General features: G+C 45.1%; 2 pseudogenes; one reads left to right on the forward strand and one right to left on the reverse strand.

The window, feature by feature from the left end:
- Positions 1 to 17,470, reverse strand: part of LOC134385747 (zinc finger CCHC domain-containing protein 17-like) — a 79,208-nt pseudogene that overhangs the window by 33,637 nt on the left and 28,101 nt on the right.
- Positions 13,012 to 13,108, forward strand: LOC134386676 (U6 spliceosomal RNA; annotated as a pseudogene).

Genomic DNA, 17,470 nt, shown 5'->3' on the forward strand with positions numbered 1-17,470 from the left:
TTCATATTCATTCAATGAATCTTTATTGAATGCCTCTTCTATATGAAAAGTTGTAACAGATGGCATCAAATGTTGAGTTGAAACATAGTTCCTGTCTCTCATGGAGTTTACAGTAATTCTCTGTGAACATTAACTAACAATGATAAGTAACACGTACGGTATGCTTACTATATGCCAGGCACTTGTCTAAGCACTTTATATTTATGAATTAATTTAATCCTCACACAAACATAAAGATATTTGTGTTGTTATTTTGTAGATGAGGAAACTGAGGCACAGAGAGAGTGAGGAATTTGCCCAAAGTCATATCCTATAGTGGCAGAGCCTATGTACTCTTTGCCTCTCTTTTACTATATTTACTCTCCTACCAATGTAGATGTCACCTGAGGTTTATACTAATACACTCATTTATTAATTCATTCACTTGCCACATAGTTACTAAACATCTTGCCAGGCATGTGGGCATGGCTCTGGGCAAACAAAGAAATTGGCACAGTCCCTGTCATTGAGTAGATCCTAGTCTACTGAGAAAGACTGACCCATAAACAAATAATTCCAGCACAGCCTGTTATGTGCAATGGTGAGGCTAGGTACCAAATGAAATGGAAACAGAGGAAATGACTAACTTTGCCTGGGGCTTCTGAGAAAGACTTTATGGAACAGAACATTTTTATTAGTGTTTTAAAAGCTAAATAGCAACTCATTAGTTAAACAATCATAGGAAGATCAATCCCAAGAAAGGAGAGGACACACGGAAAGGCCTGGAGTCACACTGGTGCAAGGCGTACACTGGCCAATGATGTAGGTGGGTGGGAAGTAGCAGGACTTAGGGAGGAGATTTTGAGTTGGAAACAAGTAGTGAACACTGACCACATTCAGAGGGGCTTAAGGTGGGGAATAACGCATATCAATCTGTATTTTAGAGACACTCTTGGCACCATTTTGAAGGACATCAAGGCTAGAAAGTCCTGAGGAAAAGAAGAACAAGTTGTTAGCTGTTGCAGTGATCAAATAATAGTTAATGAATCAACTAAGACATTTGGAAGGTAGAGGGATATTTAAGAGGATAAATCAATAGAACTTGCTGACTGCTTAAATTTGGGGAGAAAGGTGTGATTGGGTGACTAGGTGGATAGTAGTGACAGCCAAATAGTTTCTCAAATTCTACAAGATTACTTTTGAGCCAGAGTTTGCTCAGATTATATTTAAGGCAACATCAGCTGGATGCTGAAGGCCCAGATAAACAATAGCTAACTTATGCATAGGTACATAGCTCCTACAACATAGTCAGGCATTGTTTCAGTTACAGAAATGGATTAATTCAGTTAATCCTCACAACAACCCCCTCAGGTAGGCAGGCGCATATCCTCACTTTACAGAGGAGGAAATCAGATCAAGGAACAGAGAGGTAAACTGGCTTGCTTAAGGCCATGCAGTCAGTAAATGGTGGTTTCTGATAGGTTTTGAACATAACCAGCAACATTTTAGAAAGGGCCAAGCACAAAATGGCTGCCAGCCCCCACCCCCTTTTCCTTATGAGAAGCCTCATGACTTCTGTGAAATAGAAACCCTTTTGGCTTCCGCATAGGCATAATTTTCCACCCCAGTAGCATCAGCCAGGTGGAACTTCTGCACTAGCATAATGCTCCTCCTCGATTGCATCAGCCAGCCCTGGTGCCCTACAGCCTATATAAACTCTCCCACCCCGATGCCTGGTGCTGTCCTCCACTTTGAGGGCAGCCCCAGCTGCTGCTCTCCATTTGGAGTGCAGCCTGGCAAATTCTTTTCCTTTAATAAAGCTTGATTGGTACCTGGTGTTTTGGCTCACTTTCTTTCATTTTGGTGCCAGAACCCGAGAAGGGTCCTGGCTGGGACCTTCAGACAATCCCCTCTCTTGGGTTGATTGGCACCTGGCTGCCCTTCCCGGACCCGCTGAACCAGGTACCTCTGGGACTCTCTCCTCTTGCCACTTTAAGACCAACACATCCAACATTGGCCTCAATTCAGGGTGAGTCAGTGGGTCTGTCCTACTCCTATGGGTTCCCCTGACTACTTTCTTTTTTTTTTTTTTTTTGTCTTTTTCGTGACCGGCACTCAGCCAGTGAGTGCACCGGCCATTCCTATATAGGATCCGAACCCGCGGCGGGAGCGTTGCTGCGCTCCCAGCGCCGCACACTCCCGAGTGCACCACGGGCTCGGCCCATCCCCTGACTACTTTCTACAACTACTGTCTACTTCCTGAAGACCAGGCACCTGGCCAAGGGAACCCCTCTCATGCCCACCAGCTATTGGAGGATGCTCCTTTAGCTGGTCAGTGGCTCCTCTCTCGAAAAAAAGGTGCACACCAATGAGGACACTCCTTGGTGTTACCTTCTTCTACTGGGACTGACCACCTCCTTTCTCACCCTCTAAATGGGATCCTCACAATCCAAACCTCCATGTTCTACATCCTTGGGCTGTCTCCTGGCCGATTTACCTCTTGGCCTCCAGGGAGACATTAAACCTAAATGTCTCATTTTCTACTGTAATCTCTACACCCTCTGGGCTGTCTCCAGGCCAACCTCTTGGCTTCCAGGGAGATATTAAACCCAAACATCTCATTTTCTACCGCAATCAGGTCTGGCCTAAATACAAACTAGACAATGGATCCCACTGGCCAGAAAATGGCACTTTCGATTTGGATACTCTCAGAGACCTAGACAACTTTTGTCACCGAAATGGCAAAGCCAGAGAGATTCCTTATGTTCAAGCCTTCTTCTATCTCTGATCACATCCTTCTCTCTGTCAAAACTGTCCTACATCTCAAATTCTCCTACCTCATGTCCAACCTCCCCTTCTGGACTCGGATCAATCTTTTGATCTGTCAGACCACTCTGATCCCTGACCACCTCCTTATGCTCCAAATCCTCCACCAGCCCCTTCACCTTTTCACTCTCTTCCCCACACCTGGTCTCAAGACACTCGTCCTCAGCCACCCAATCCCTCTCCTTCTTCCCCTTCATCAGGTGACAATCCCACCTCAGCTCTGGCTCCTCTCTACCCCCTCCGGGAAGTGGCTGGGATGAAGGGAATTGTCTGGGTCCATATCCCTTTTTCTCTTTCCAATCTCTCCCAAATCGAAAAATGATTGGGATCTTTCCAGTCTGACCCAGACACATATCTTAAGGAATTCAGATATCTCACCAAGTCTTATGATCTCACCTGGCATGATTTTAAGATTTTCACTACTACTTTGTCCCCCGAGGATGGGGAGCGAGTCTGGATAACAGCCCAACAATAGGCAGGCAAGGTAGATGCTCCAAATAACAGACAGGCCATGGGAGCCGTTGCTGTCCCTTATACCAACCCGAATTGGTACTACCAGGCCAGCCACAGGGATTGGGATTTCTGGGGTAACATGATCACACACTTGATTTATGGCCCCCAAAAGGCTACTCACAAGTTGGTCCATTATGACAAGCTTAGAGAAATCACACACAGATCCACCAAAAATCAGAGCAAGTTCCTAACCTGCCTCTCTGAGGCTTTACATAAATACACACATATAGAACCCAAATCCCTTGCAGGCATGGCCCTCTTACACTCTCATTTCATTACCCAATCAGCCCCTGATATTTGAAAAAAACCAAAAAACTTGAGGATGGTCCAAATATGACCCAACAAGACCTCCTCAATGCAGCTTTCAAGGTTTTTAACAATAGGGAGGAGGAGAAGAAGGATCGATGCAAAAGAGATCAGGCCAAATACCAACTCCTGGCTAATGCCATCTGAGGCTCACATACCCCTAAGCTGGGTGCCTCCAAGGGCAAGTCACCTGGTAATTACTTCAAATGCGGTCAACCGGGCCACTGGGTATGGGCCTGTCCTAGCCCCAGGCCTCCTCCTGGGCCCTGTCCTCACTGAAAACAGCCAGGTCACTAGGGGGTTGACTGTTCCACTTGCCAGAGAGGGAGTGGCCCAGTCCCTAACCCACAACATTTAGCTCCACAGCCATCCCTACTGGAGCTTCTTGGCTTTGCCCAGGAGGAGGACTGATGGTGCCCAAGGCCCAAGGCCCCCATGGAGATCACCACACATGAGCCCAGGGTAACTCTCCTCATAGCATGTAAGCTGATTTCTTTTGTCATCAATACAGGAGCCACTTACTCTACCCTTACTGAATATGCAGGACCAACAACCCCATCCTCTATCACAATAGTAGGGGTCACAGGATCAGAATACCACCCATGGATCACTCAACCCCTTTCCTGCATCCTACATCACATCCAATTCACAGACAAATTCTTAATAATGCCTCAATGCCCAGCCCCCTTACTGGGATGGGGCATCCTTTCCAAATTCAAAGCTACTCTTTTAGTCTGTTTTGTGTTGCTATAACAGAAATACCTGAGACTGGGTAATTTATAAGGAAAAGAGGTTTACTTGGCTTATGATTCCGGGACAGCTGCATCTGGCGTGGGTCTCAGGCTGCTTCTACTCATGGTGGAAAGTGGCAGGCAGCCGGTGGGTACAAGCAGATCACATGGTGAGAGGAAGCAAGAGAGAGGAAGCAAGAGAGAGAGAGAGGAGGTGCCAGGGTCCTTTAAACAATCAGGTCTCATGGGAAATAATAGAGCGAGAGCTCACTCACTACCCCTCCTCTCCCAGGGAGAGCATTAATCCATTCATGAGGGATCCACCCCAATGACTCAGTTTCCAACACTGCCCCACTGGGGATCAAATTTTCACATGAGTTTTGGAGAGGACAGCACATCCAAACTCCATCAGGTACCCTTACCCTAAACACTTTTACTCCAGCTACAATATTCCTGTCACAGGCTGCCCCAGACCTGGCCCCTGAGGTTTCCACTTTTCCCTTCCCCTTGGACAAGGTTAATCCCTAGTATGGGACACTTCTTCTCCCTCCATTGCTATGCACCATTCCCCTATCCTTGTTAAGTTACAGAACCCCTCTTTGTTCCCTAATGTCCCACAATACCCATTGCTAACAAACACCTAATAGGCTTAAAACTCATCATATAAAAACTCCTTTCTTCTCATCTCTTACGGCCTACCCACTCACCTTTTAATACACCCATCCTTCTGGTTATAAAGCCTAATGGCTCATAGCATTTACTTCAAGATCTCAGGGCCATTAATGCAGCCGTTTTACCCATAACCCCAATGATTTCTAGCCCCTATACTCTTCTATCCACAATCCCAACAACAACCTGTTTCGTCTCTGTACTTGACCTCAAAGATGCCTTTTTTTCTATCCCCTTGCACCCTTCCTGTCAAAACCTGTTCACCTTCACTTGGACTGATCCTGATACGTGTCATTCCCAACAGCTCACCTGGACAGTACTGCCTCAGGGGTTTCAGGATAGCCCCCACTTCTTTGGCCAGGCCTTAGCTCAAGACTTATCTGAACTTCCTCCAACCTCTAGCACTTTATTTTATTTTATTTTATTTTATTTTATTTATTTATTTTTTCAAAAGATGACCGGTAAGGGGATCTTAACCCTTGACTTGGTGTTGTGAGCACCACGCTCAGCCAGTGAGCGAACCGGCCATCCGTATATGGGATCCGAACCCGGGGCCTTGGTGTTCTCAGCACCGCACTCTCCCGAGTGAGCCACGGGCCGGCCCGAACCTCTAGCACTTTAATACAATACATGGATGACCATCTCCTTAGTAGCCCTTCTATGAGGATTCACAGGCCCACACTGTTGCTCTCCTTAATTTCTTGGCCTCCAGGGGATATCGAGTGTCCCCCAGCAAGGCCCAAATTTCTTCTCCTGCAGTCACCTATTTGGGAGTCTGCCTCACCCTCAACCCCAGAGAAATAATGGTGGATCACAAGACTTTAATTTCTTTTTTTTTTTTTTAAAGATGACTGGTAAGGGGATCTTAACCCTTGACTTGGTGTTGTCAGCACCATGCCCACCCAGTGAGCCAACCAGCCATCCCTATATGGGATCTGAACCCATGGCCTCGGTGTTGTCAGCACCACACTGTCCCGAGTGAGCCACGGGCCAGCCCAAGAGTTTAATTTCTGAACTCCCTACTCCTATCACAAAGGGTGAAATCCTTTCTTTCTTGGGGCTGGCAGGGTATCTTCGCCTATGGATTCCTAACTTTGGTGTGCAGGCAAAACCACTTTATGAGGCAGCCAAAGGGGATCCTGCCATTCCCTTAGATCCCACAAAACCCATTCATTCTCCCTTCCAGTGACTAAAAGCCGCTTTCCTCACAGCCCCAGCTATATCCCTCCCAAATCTATCTCATCCTTTTATCCTATACATCACTGAGATCCAAGGATTGGTGGTCGGGGTTTTGGGACAAGAGGAGGGAGGTATCTTCTCCCCTATTGCATACCTTTCCAAACAACTGGACACCAAAGCTCGAGGATGGGCTCCCTGTTTATGGGCCTTGGCGGCAGCCACCCTTTTAATACAAGAAAGCTCTAAACTAACTTTTGGACAACAAACAGTTATTTGTTCCCCCCATCATCTTCAAGACCTTCTCAGCCATAAGTCCATGTCAATTCTCTCCCCTTCCTGCCTACAACTTATCCACTTTATCTTCATTGAAAATTCCCAGTTCTCCTTTCAACCTTACCCTCCCTTAAATCCAGCCACTCTCATCCCCAAACACTCATGACCCTTAGAACATAATTGCATAGAGGCTTTAGAGCTCTTTCTCAATCCCTCTCTACACATCTCCCTGCATCCCATTACACTGCCCCAACATACATGGTTCATAGATGGGAGTGCCACCTCCATGCCCACCCCCCAGGCTGGTTATGCCATAGTAAATCTAACACAAACTAGGCTGCCCCCTCCCCCCTAACACCACTTCCCAGCAGGCAGAACTCATTGCCCTCACCTGTGCTCTCACTCTGGCAAGTAACCAAAGAGTCAATACATACACTGACTCTAAGTATGCTTACCACATCCTACACTCCTGCAAGGCCACATGGAAGGAGAGAGGATACATGACCACTCAAGGAGGGCCCATAAAAAATGGACATCTTATCAAGATACTTCTTGAGGCTTCACAACTCCCAAAGGAGGTTGGGTTTATACACTGCAGAGGACACCAAATCTCCCCTGACCCCATAGCCCAGAGAAACAAACTGGTGGATCTAACTGCAAAACAGGCTGCTCAATCACCAGGCCCCCACTCTTGCTCTCCCACTCAGGTCCTTCTCATGGCCCCCATGCCCCCACCCCAATACACATCCCAAGAAATACAGCACCTCCAACAGTTGGGAGCATAGAGGAAGGACAACTGGCATACTCTCTCCATTTGCTATGTCTTCCCTACTACACACACTGAGCAAATCTTTTGGATTTCCATAATTCAGTCCATATAGGCTATGAACCCCTACTACACCTTCTTTAGCCCTTATATTACTCTCCCCACATGGCTAAGTTACTTAAACAAATCACTCAAAATTGTACTTTGTGTACTCACTGCTCCAATCAAAGTGGCCTCCAAGTTCAGTCCTTTCCCACCCACCAGGCCAGAGGATACACTCCTGGCCAGGATTGGCAAATTGACTTTACTCACATGCTTGCCCACAAAAGGACACATTATGTTCTAACCTTAGTAGATACCTTTTCAGGTTGGGTTGAGGCTTTTCCTGCACTTCAGAGGATGTTACAGCAGGAATGCATGCTCTCACCTCAGAAATCATCCCTCGTTTTGGCTTTCCCACCAGCCTCCAGTCTGATAACAACCCGGCATTCATTTCCCAGATTACACAACTCACAGCACAGGCATTACATATCAAGTGGGACTTACATGTATCATATCGGTCTCAGTCATCAGGCAAAGTAGAAAAAGCCAATCACCTCATAAAAACACACCTCACCAAGCTGTCCATGGAACTTCACTTCCCTTGGACCCAACTTCTCCCTTTAGCACTCACTCGCCTGTGAGCTGCCCCCTGCAAACCCACTGGCTTCAGCCCCTTTGAGCTTATGTATGGTAGACCCTTTACTCTCACATCTCTCCCTTCCAGCTCATAACCTTTAGGCCAGTATCTCCCTACTCTTTCACTAATTAGGGATCGTCTTCGGGAACAGACCAACCTTCTGTTACCTCGTCCTTTCCCCAACACCCCCTCAGACTTTAAACTGAGCCTGGGACAGCAAGTGTATATTAAAACCCGAATCCCAAAGCCCCTCTCACCATGTTGGGAAGGGCCTTATACAGCACTTCTCACCATTCCCATGGCAGTAAAGGTACTAGGAAAGGCCCCTTGGTATCACTTATCCTTGGTAAAACTAGCACCTGAGACTTTAACCAAAGAATATGTTGACACCAAGCCAGAGGGGTCCCTCTGCTCAACCCCAGCCCAACATCTCCTCACACTTCGTCCATTTTAGGACCCACAAAACTAAAAATCTCCAGGACTTTGGCTCTTCCCCCAATCCCAGAGGAAGGATGATCTTTCCCCTGGTGATTATCCTCTCACTCTTGCAGGCCAGCTTCCTGTCCTTCACACAGGAGCTGCTCCAAGACTGGTCCCAACCCGCCACCTCCAGTGTTGAAGACCTCCTCGAGTGGGTAACCGAGTTAGCCTGGCAGGGCGCCCTCTGCAATTACACCCCCGATGAGGTTACCGTCTCTTCTTTTTTCCTACTATGCACCCTCTCAACCTCTCAGCCCCTGAACATTTGCCTTTTCTCTTCCTCCTGCTTCTTTTCCGAACAGAGACATATGCCACATCCTGTTCACAATGTATAACCAAGGTCTTGGTGGGTGGAAGGACACTTTCCAACCTCCCGTGTCTGCCACCCAGAATCTTCACGGGAACCCCACAGGACCCACTCACATCCCTGACATACGTTCCCACAACATGCTATGACCAGACAACTGCCACATCATGTTCTTACGGGGGTAAAAACTACTGGATAGCTCTTTCCAAAGGGGATTCTGCTGGAGTTCAGTGCCCCCTGCCCCCCATAAAAACATTTCTGCTTCACCCAAACCACTCACCTAGGCTACAGTGATGGGGGAGGACTTCAGGACAAAAGCACATCAGACCCCTAACCATGATGGGACCTATCCTTCTTCTTGGTCCCTGCCTCTTTCAGTGTTTCTCTAATTTCTTGCAGGAACGTATGCAGGCTTTCACCAACCAAAGGTCACCAAATTCTTCATGGGAGGAGGATATCGGCCCCTGTGAACTGTCAACCCTTCCCCAGAAGAATACAGCCTCCCCACATGAAACCAATACCCGCCACCTAATTGTTTTACCTGCCAACATTAATCTTTTATTTTTTTCATATCTTCCCCCATCTCCAGCAGGAAGTAGCTTCAGAAGAATGAGACCTTTTCCCCTCTCCCTATACCTAAAAGGTGGGAATGATAGGTTTTGAACATAACCAGCAACATTTTAGTAAAGGCCAAGCACAACATGGCCACCAGCCCCCACCCCTTTTCCTTATGAGAAGCCTCATGATTTCTGCAAAATAGAAACCCTTTTGGCTTTAGAATAGGTGCAATTTTCCACCCTGGTTGCATCAGCCAGGTGGAGCTTCCACACAAGTGTAATGCTCCTCCTCGATTGCATCAGCCAGCCCTGGTGCCCTACAGCCTATATAAGCTCTCCCACCCCAACACCTGGTGCTGTCCTCCACTTTGAGGGCAGCCTGGCAGATTCTTTTCCTTTAATAAAGCTTGATCAGTACCCAGCATTTTTTCTCACTTTCTTTCAGTTTCCAAAGCAGTCAGCTGGGTTGGCCAGTTAGCTCAGTTGGTTAGAGTGTGGTGCTGATAACACCAAGGTCAAGAGTTTGGGTCCCTGCAGCCACCAAAACAACAAAGCAGGCAGTGTATATTAACACTGCTTTGTCAGAGGTTTTAGGAATAAGGGTAGAGTGCTGTGCCAGGGCTGGGGTCGGAGGGACGCAGCACATCACAGGGCAAACTTTCCTACAGATCCCCCCTAAACTCCTCTCTCTCCTCCCAGAGTTTACACTGACCCTGGCTGCTAAACTCCCTCTCCCTGCCCCTCAGGGCTGTGGCTGTGCACTGCTCTTCTTTAGCAGTTCCTTCTTTCACCTACAGTCTCTGCTCCACTCAGGTCTGAGAAGGTGATCCTCCTGGCCTAGCACCCTCCTGGGAGAAGTGAAGTCCCCTCCAGAACTGACTGCATTTTCTGGAGAGAATCAAGCTTTCTTTCAATTTGGAGCAAGATGGGAAGAGGAACAGAAGCCTGGAGATGAGGAGCAAAGACTCTGGATTTGATTAGGTGCTTGTTTTATTTGTAGTGTCCCATAGACATTCAGGTGAAGATGAGAAGAGAAGCCACAGGGAGAGGAAGCCAGAGGAAGTGTGAACTTCTTTTGAAATTACTCACCAAATGTTTGCTTTCAGACACTTCACAGGAGTATTCAAACAGCATCTCCCTGTTTATTACTTCTAGTATTTTGGAAAGCAGCCCTTGTACACAGCTAAATAGTTTTTCTCAATAGCTTTGAAAAGGAAACAAAGCCAATCATACATACTGGTCAAGGTCTTGAGTCTTTTTTACAAAATAGGATTTGTTCTGAAAATAATTTGTGATCCATTTTCTGAAACATTTACTCAAGTTTAAAGACCCATGTGGGAACATATATCATAATACATGTTTAAACAATTTGGCATTCATATGTATGTAAACATTGTTATTTATTTGTTTATTTATTTTTGGTGGCTGACTAGTACAGGGATCCAAACCCTTGACCTTGGTGTTACAATACCAAGATCTAACCAACTGAGCTAGCTGGTCAGCCCCTAATTTTTAATTTTTATGATTATGAAAGGAATGCACGTTGACCATAGAAAACATTAAATACAGAAGTTTAAAAAAATTTATCTTACTATTATATATGTTACCAGGCACAAGGTCCAGCTGCCTACACCCTATCAAAAAGCAAACGACTCAAAAGTCAAATGTTGGGGCCGGCCTGTGGCTCACTCGGGAGAGTACAGTGCTGATAACACCAAGGCCACAGGTTCGGATCCCATATAGGGATGGCTGGTTCACTCACTGGGTGAGCGTGGTGCTGACAACACCGAGTCAAGGGTTAAGATCCCCTTACCGGTCATCTTTTAAAAATAAAAAAATAAAAATAAAAATAAAAGAAAAGTCAAATGTTGGTGAAAATGGAAGTCAGTATTTATTCAGGAATACTTGTGACTTGAGGGAGATGTTAGGCTAGCTCATTACCTCCAGTAAACCTGAAGAATGGCCAGAGGAAAGCCATCTCAAAGATTCAGACTTACTGAGAGATTTTTAAAAAGGGAGCTGAGAGACTGGGACATGGGAAATGAAAGGCAGGAGGGAAGGGGACATGAGCTGGAGGGACTCCATGCAAGGAGACAGGTGCAAGGTCTCGCCAAGACTCCGTCTGGTTTCAGCTCCCGTGCTTGCAGTTACCTCAGGGTCTGGATAGTAGGTACAAGTCTGCAGCTCCAGACTGGATGGAGAACAACTTTACATTCATGTAAATAACGTCATCTTGTCCCATAACCAGGGTGCAGAGAAATGCATGCTGAAAGGTTTGGAAATAATTGGTACCTAGGCGAGAACTCAGGCTAGAAGAAGTTTATTGGCACAGGTGGCGTGGTGGAAGCATAGGGACAGAACCTAGCCCGCCCTCTCCCCAAGGGGTACGGCTTATATTTCTTCTTATGGTGAGTTGTGTTGTTCTGATTGGCCATAGCTTATGTCAATGAGGAGTTAAATGAGATATCCAGTGGGAGTTGTTGAGGCCTTATGTTAATGAAGTGATTCTTCGGTTTGCGATTATTGGTTCCCTTAGTATGTAAAGCAGGGTTTCAGACGGGACCAATGCATGGAGCTCTGTTGTGGATTATGAGTTCCTTTGTCTTTTTATTTTATGGGGAAGTCCTGTAGGACAGGAACCGCCATTTTGAGTATCTTTGGGTAGCACCATCTTAAGTGGTCCTCCCTCAACCTAATACTTGCCAAGGAAAAAACTGTCTTTTTAAAATTTGCCTATAGCCCATGCAATTTTAGGTCCCAACATGGCTTCAGTCCTGCTCACGCCAACATATATAAGCACAATTAACATTTTAAATGTATTCTCTTCTAGATTTACTCCCCTTGTTTTCTTTCCTTTGGTTACTACATTTATTTATTTTATAATTACAGTTGTTGCTAGCATGGGAAAGCAAAATATTTCAGCTCCAAACATATTTCTTTGACCTATTTCAAGATGGCTAATTCAGGGAGACTGGAAAAACAAGATTAACCAGAAGGCTGTTTTTTTGTGGAAATAAATTTACATTTGTACATGGAAACAACCAGGCTTGCTCTGAGGACCCACCTTCAGGTGTCATCTATTATTTCTGAGCATCTATGAGATTACCTGAGATATTTTCAACTACATGGCAAAACAGTCTCTACATTCTTCTGCCTTCCTTCTTTCACCTGTGATGTCACCTCCCCCAGAGCTCTGGAGAAACCTGGTCTCGGGCCATGGTTCTTGAAAGAAAGTGAGCTGAGATGCTGGGTACTGTTCAAGCTTTATTAAAGAAAGAAATCTGCTGGGCTGTGCTCAAAGTGGCAGGCAGCCCAGGGCTGCCTTGAAAAGGGGACAGCACCAGGTGTGGGGGTGGTAGAGCTTATATGGTATGTTGGTACCAAGAGCTGGGTGATGTAATTCCAGGGTGGGGATTGAGTTAGGTCATGGGAATGGAGAGTTCTGCACACGTGGCATTTTCTCCAAAACCATGAGGCTTCCTGTAAAAGACAAGCGGGGAGGGGAGGAGGTGGGCAGTGCCATTTTGTACTTGGGCTCGTCTAAAGTGGCGCTGGTTATGTTGTAGATCTATTCGTTCTGGGGCTTGTACGTCCCCCACCTTCTCTCTTATGAACACTGGTATATAAGCTTTATAACCTCATTGGATTATTGGGATTTTTGAGACTCTCTTGCATTTCCCTTGTGCCTTGCTCCCCGACAGCACATTAAAATAATAAGTGCCTCTTCTTCATATTAATCTAAATTTGTGCTCGCTTCGGCAGCACATATACTAAAATTGGAACGATACAGAGAAGATTAGCATGGCCCCTGCGCATATTAATCTAAATTTGTCAGTGACTTTTATTAATGAACCTTAAGGGGTGAAGAGGAAGTTTTCCTTTGGCACTACACTAGTGCTCCATTTCAGACATAGCTGTATTTCTCCACACTGTGCATAACTTGCTTGTCCTGAGCACGGAATCAAGGTTATGATTAACTCCATGTGATCATAATTGTGTCTTTTTACAATGTCAAGCCTTATTGAGTCATATGAACTCAATTTATCTATAAGTGTTGGAGTGAAGCCATGTTGGGACCTAAAACTGTCTGGGCTGCCAGGGGCAGAGGGAAGATTTTAAAAAGGACAGTTTTTTTCTCTCTGCTCTTTCTTCCCACCCCCTGGCTTTTTTATCTTTCCTGCTAAATAGGAAAACAAGGCTAAGAAGCTAATCATTACTTTGCAAAGCAAACAGTTCTTCTTTGAGATTTGTAGGGTTTTGAGAAATGATCAAGGCCAAAGGACTGGAAGCTGACTTTGGGCATCAGCCAAGTCAACCAAAGCTCTGCAAAGGGACACTACACAAGACTTTGCAGAAGACTTGATTGTACTGCATAGCAAATCAAAATCTTGCAGCATTCTGAGGTAACAGCAAAAATGAGAGGAGAAAGCAGACGAGGCCTTGGGGAGACCTTGTACCTGACTCATAGACGTGGACCCCTTGCAGCTCACTCTTCTCTCCTGCTTTTCACCTCCCACATTCCATTCCCTCAACCCTTCTTTAAAAACCCTTCAGTATATCTAAATCTTTGAGATGGGATAGCCTATCATCTCCTTCAGCTGAATACATCTGCTTTTCTAACACCAACTATTTGAATTCTGAGTCTTTTTTTCTTTCCTTCTCTAAGGGGTGGGCAGCTGGACCTGAGTTCAGTAACATAAGCTATGAAGAGTTTACCAGAAGCTGTTTCCTGCATACTATCTGTTTTACTTAGTAGTGTGGCAGGCACACAGAGATCTCAGCAAATAGGAATCAACATAATAAAACACTTCAAACAAGAGAATAATCCAATAAGAAAGGAAATGAGAAGGAGCAAACTCAGTCAATTCAAGGCAAGGGTGCAGTCAGTGGTAAGGGGTTAACAACCAGTTCCAGTCCTTGGTGTTGCTGGGCTGGAGGTATGGATAGTGAGTGTCTTGCAAAGCAGAGTCTGCAGAGAAGTCCTGCAGAAGTCCTGCAGCAGAGTTGGAGGTCTGTCAGTCAACAAGAGCCATCCAAGTGTTGTAGAAGCAGTTCCTCTTTATACATGAAGTTTGTTCAGTGACTCCCCACCTTCAGTTTAAAGTAAACACTTTAAAACTTAAAAACATCAAAATGGAGTCGCAAACTTGTAAACTTGTAAAAATGGAGTTACTTATGCTAACTTGATCTTGTTCTATACACTGCTACTTTAAAAAATCTTTGTTTCAAAAATTGTAAGCCTAGCTGGTTAGATCAGTCATTTAGAGCACAGTATTACATCAAGGTCAAGGGTTCCAATCCCCATACCAGCCAGCTGCCCCCCCCACAATAAATACATAAATATAAAAATAATATATTCTCATTGTAAAAAGGAAAAAAGTCTTGCAGTAAAAAGTTATATAGAGTCAGAAGTACACAATTCCTCAGTCCCATTGCCCAAGGTAAGCTCAAGCAATAGTTTGATTTAATTCACAAGTTTTTCCAAAAGTAAAGCAATTCTTGGGGTAAGATTTTTCTCCATGTCCGTAATCTAGATCAATATAAACACATTTTCTCTAAAGTGTTGTGAGTTAGTGCTGTTTTTTTTTTCCTAATGGTTTCTCAGACTACTTTTTTATGTAATGTTTTTAATAATTATGTCTGGTGAAGTGTTGCTGAAACACTGGAATGTGGTTGGTCTTTCTTTGAGTAAGCTAGAATGTAAGAAAATAGTCTAAGTGATTCATTTTCAGAAATAATTCAGGCCAAACCCAAAAGTTGTGACTGGTCCAGCCCATTCAAGGGGGTCACTGAGTAGATAAAGTTCTCCTTGAGATGGTAATGAGTTACCAGCCCTTAACTGTTTACTTCAAATGGATAAAGTTCTCCTTGAGATGGTAATGAGTTGCTAGCCCTTTACTGTTCTCTTCATTCCCTAGTGTTTCTCCTTGCACAGGGTTTCAGTGGGCCTTTTTTGTGGGCTTGTCCTGAGCCCTCAGACAAAGAAATTTCTTACAAGGGGGTAGTAAATTGGGGTAATCTTAGGCGTCATCCAGGAAGTTTGTGCATCCCATAGTACTCTCAACCAATGAGGAGGTGAGGGCAGGGACTTGTGCACTGGGGAATAAATTACTTGCTACAGCCCTTTTCCATGTGCCTGTCCTTCAGACACCCAAACCTTGCAAGGCTGTAATTAAAGTCTTGCTTCACTGTAACTCCTGTCTTCATGTCCATCCTTTGGCCTTGGATGAGTGAGGGCATTTCTCACATAGAGGAAGACCTTACAAGAAAGGTGTCAGTGGTGTCACTGGAATGCAGTCATTTCTTGAGTAGTCAGAGACAAACTATGGCCTAGATTCTCCCTTCTTAGAAATAAATTTTAATTTTGTAATAATTTTAGACTTATAGAAAAGTTGCAAAGACAGTATGGAGAACTCCTGTATATACTTCATCCAGCTTCCCCTAATGTTAATGTTTTATATAATTATGGTAGGTTTGTCAAAGTTAAAAAATTAACATTGGTATAATACAGACTCTGTCTGGACTTCACCAGTTTTTCCGCTAATATTGTTTTCTGTTTCAGGATCCAATTTGCTTTTAGGATGCATCATTGCATTTAGTTACCTTTTAAATTACGGTGTCCCTCTAAGAAAGATTGTGGATGAGGGAGAGGCTAGAGCAAGAATACATACTGATCCACTGGAGTTCATGTTAGCAACATGAGGTTGCAATCACTGGAGTTCTGGGATTCTTGGTGAGTGTTACTTTACTTAGTCATCCCACCTCCTTCAGGCAAATGTATTTGAAGGATGATTATACCAAAATGTCATTCATGAGTAGAAATCCTCGGAGTATGATTTTTTTTTTTTTTTTGCATATCTGTTGTTTATTTAGGGAAGTAGCTTGTATATTGTTTTTCTTTTTCTTTAAAAAAAATTGTTTTTATTGATTATGAATATTCATGAGATACAAAGCTGATTGTCACCCCTCAGACCCAAGATGTGAAGGCCAGATTCACACTCGCAGCATAGCCATTATCACACAATGAATTTGTACCCCGTGTCCCCCACCCAATTATCCCCAAACTCCCTCCCCCTCCCCCTTACCCCCCCCCCCCCCGCTCTGCTTTGTAGCCCAAGGTATGTTCTCTCCCTCTGCAAATCAGAGTATGATTTGAGAGATGAGTTATGTCAGACATAATTCCAGTCTCAAAAATAGCTCCTTCCACATCAACCATTCTCTTAGAAATTATGTTTGTTTGTTTATGTATTTGGCAGCTGGCCAGTATGGTGACCTTGGTATTACCAGCATCATGCTCTCCAAAGTGTAAATTATAACAACAGGTATTTGTTTATTATTCTTGTTACCAGCATCCAGGTCCTGCTGCTCTCTGCTCAGACACAAAAGACTCGTCATCCCAAATGTTGGTGCTAGGTAGGAAGTTTATTATCAGATGTCCGAGGAGACAGACTAGGACTCTCTCCCTGCTTTAGGGTTTCAGGAGGGGTTTTAAAGAGGAGCCGAGTGAATGGAACGTGGAAAATGAAAAGCAGGAGGGAGGGGGACATGCAAGGGGCCAAGTGAAATCTTGCCAAGACTCATCTGGTTTCTGCTCCTGTCCCTGTTGTTATCTCACGGTCCTGATGGAGGGGTGGAATCAGCGTAGGATTACTGATGTCTTTCTTGGTTTTCCCGTGTCTGCATAGAAAGTGTAAGTCTGCAGCTCCAGTCTGACTTGAAAACAACTTCACATTCACGTAAATAATGTCATCTTGCCCCATAACCAAGGTTCAAAATATCAAATAACCATGGGATAAGAGGGAACTCAGAGAAATGATTGCCAAGAAAAAAAACTGTGTCCTTTAAAAATCTTTAAGAGGTGGCTGCGGCAGCTGGCGCGGAGTAGCTGAGGTGGAAAAGGCGGCCACTGGGCCTCAGGCAGCCGGGAAACTTGTGGACCTTCCTTTTGCCATCTCTTAAGGGAGGACCACAGCTGCTGGCCGGTCGTGGGGACTGAATGCCACTTTGCCCCCGGCAGGAGAGGCTGCCTCATTTACAGGCAACAGCTTTGAAGTGTGGAGCAGGAAAAGAACTGTTTCTTAGCTGCAAAAGCGAGTCTCGAAACATGGCGCCAGGGCTGCTGTGGATGCAGACAGGATCCCGGAGGCCGGGGCCGCGCTGAAGGCGGCCAGCTGCCCTATTCAGTAGACGAGGTTTCAGGCCAGC

This window comes from Cynocephalus volans, chromosome 9 (genome assembly GCF_027409185.1).
Source record: "Cynocephalus volans isolate mCynVol1 chromosome 9, mCynVol1.pri, whole genome shotgun sequence".
Taxonomy (NCBI): domain Eukaryota; kingdom Metazoa; phylum Chordata; class Mammalia; order Dermoptera; family Cynocephalidae; genus Cynocephalus; species Cynocephalus volans.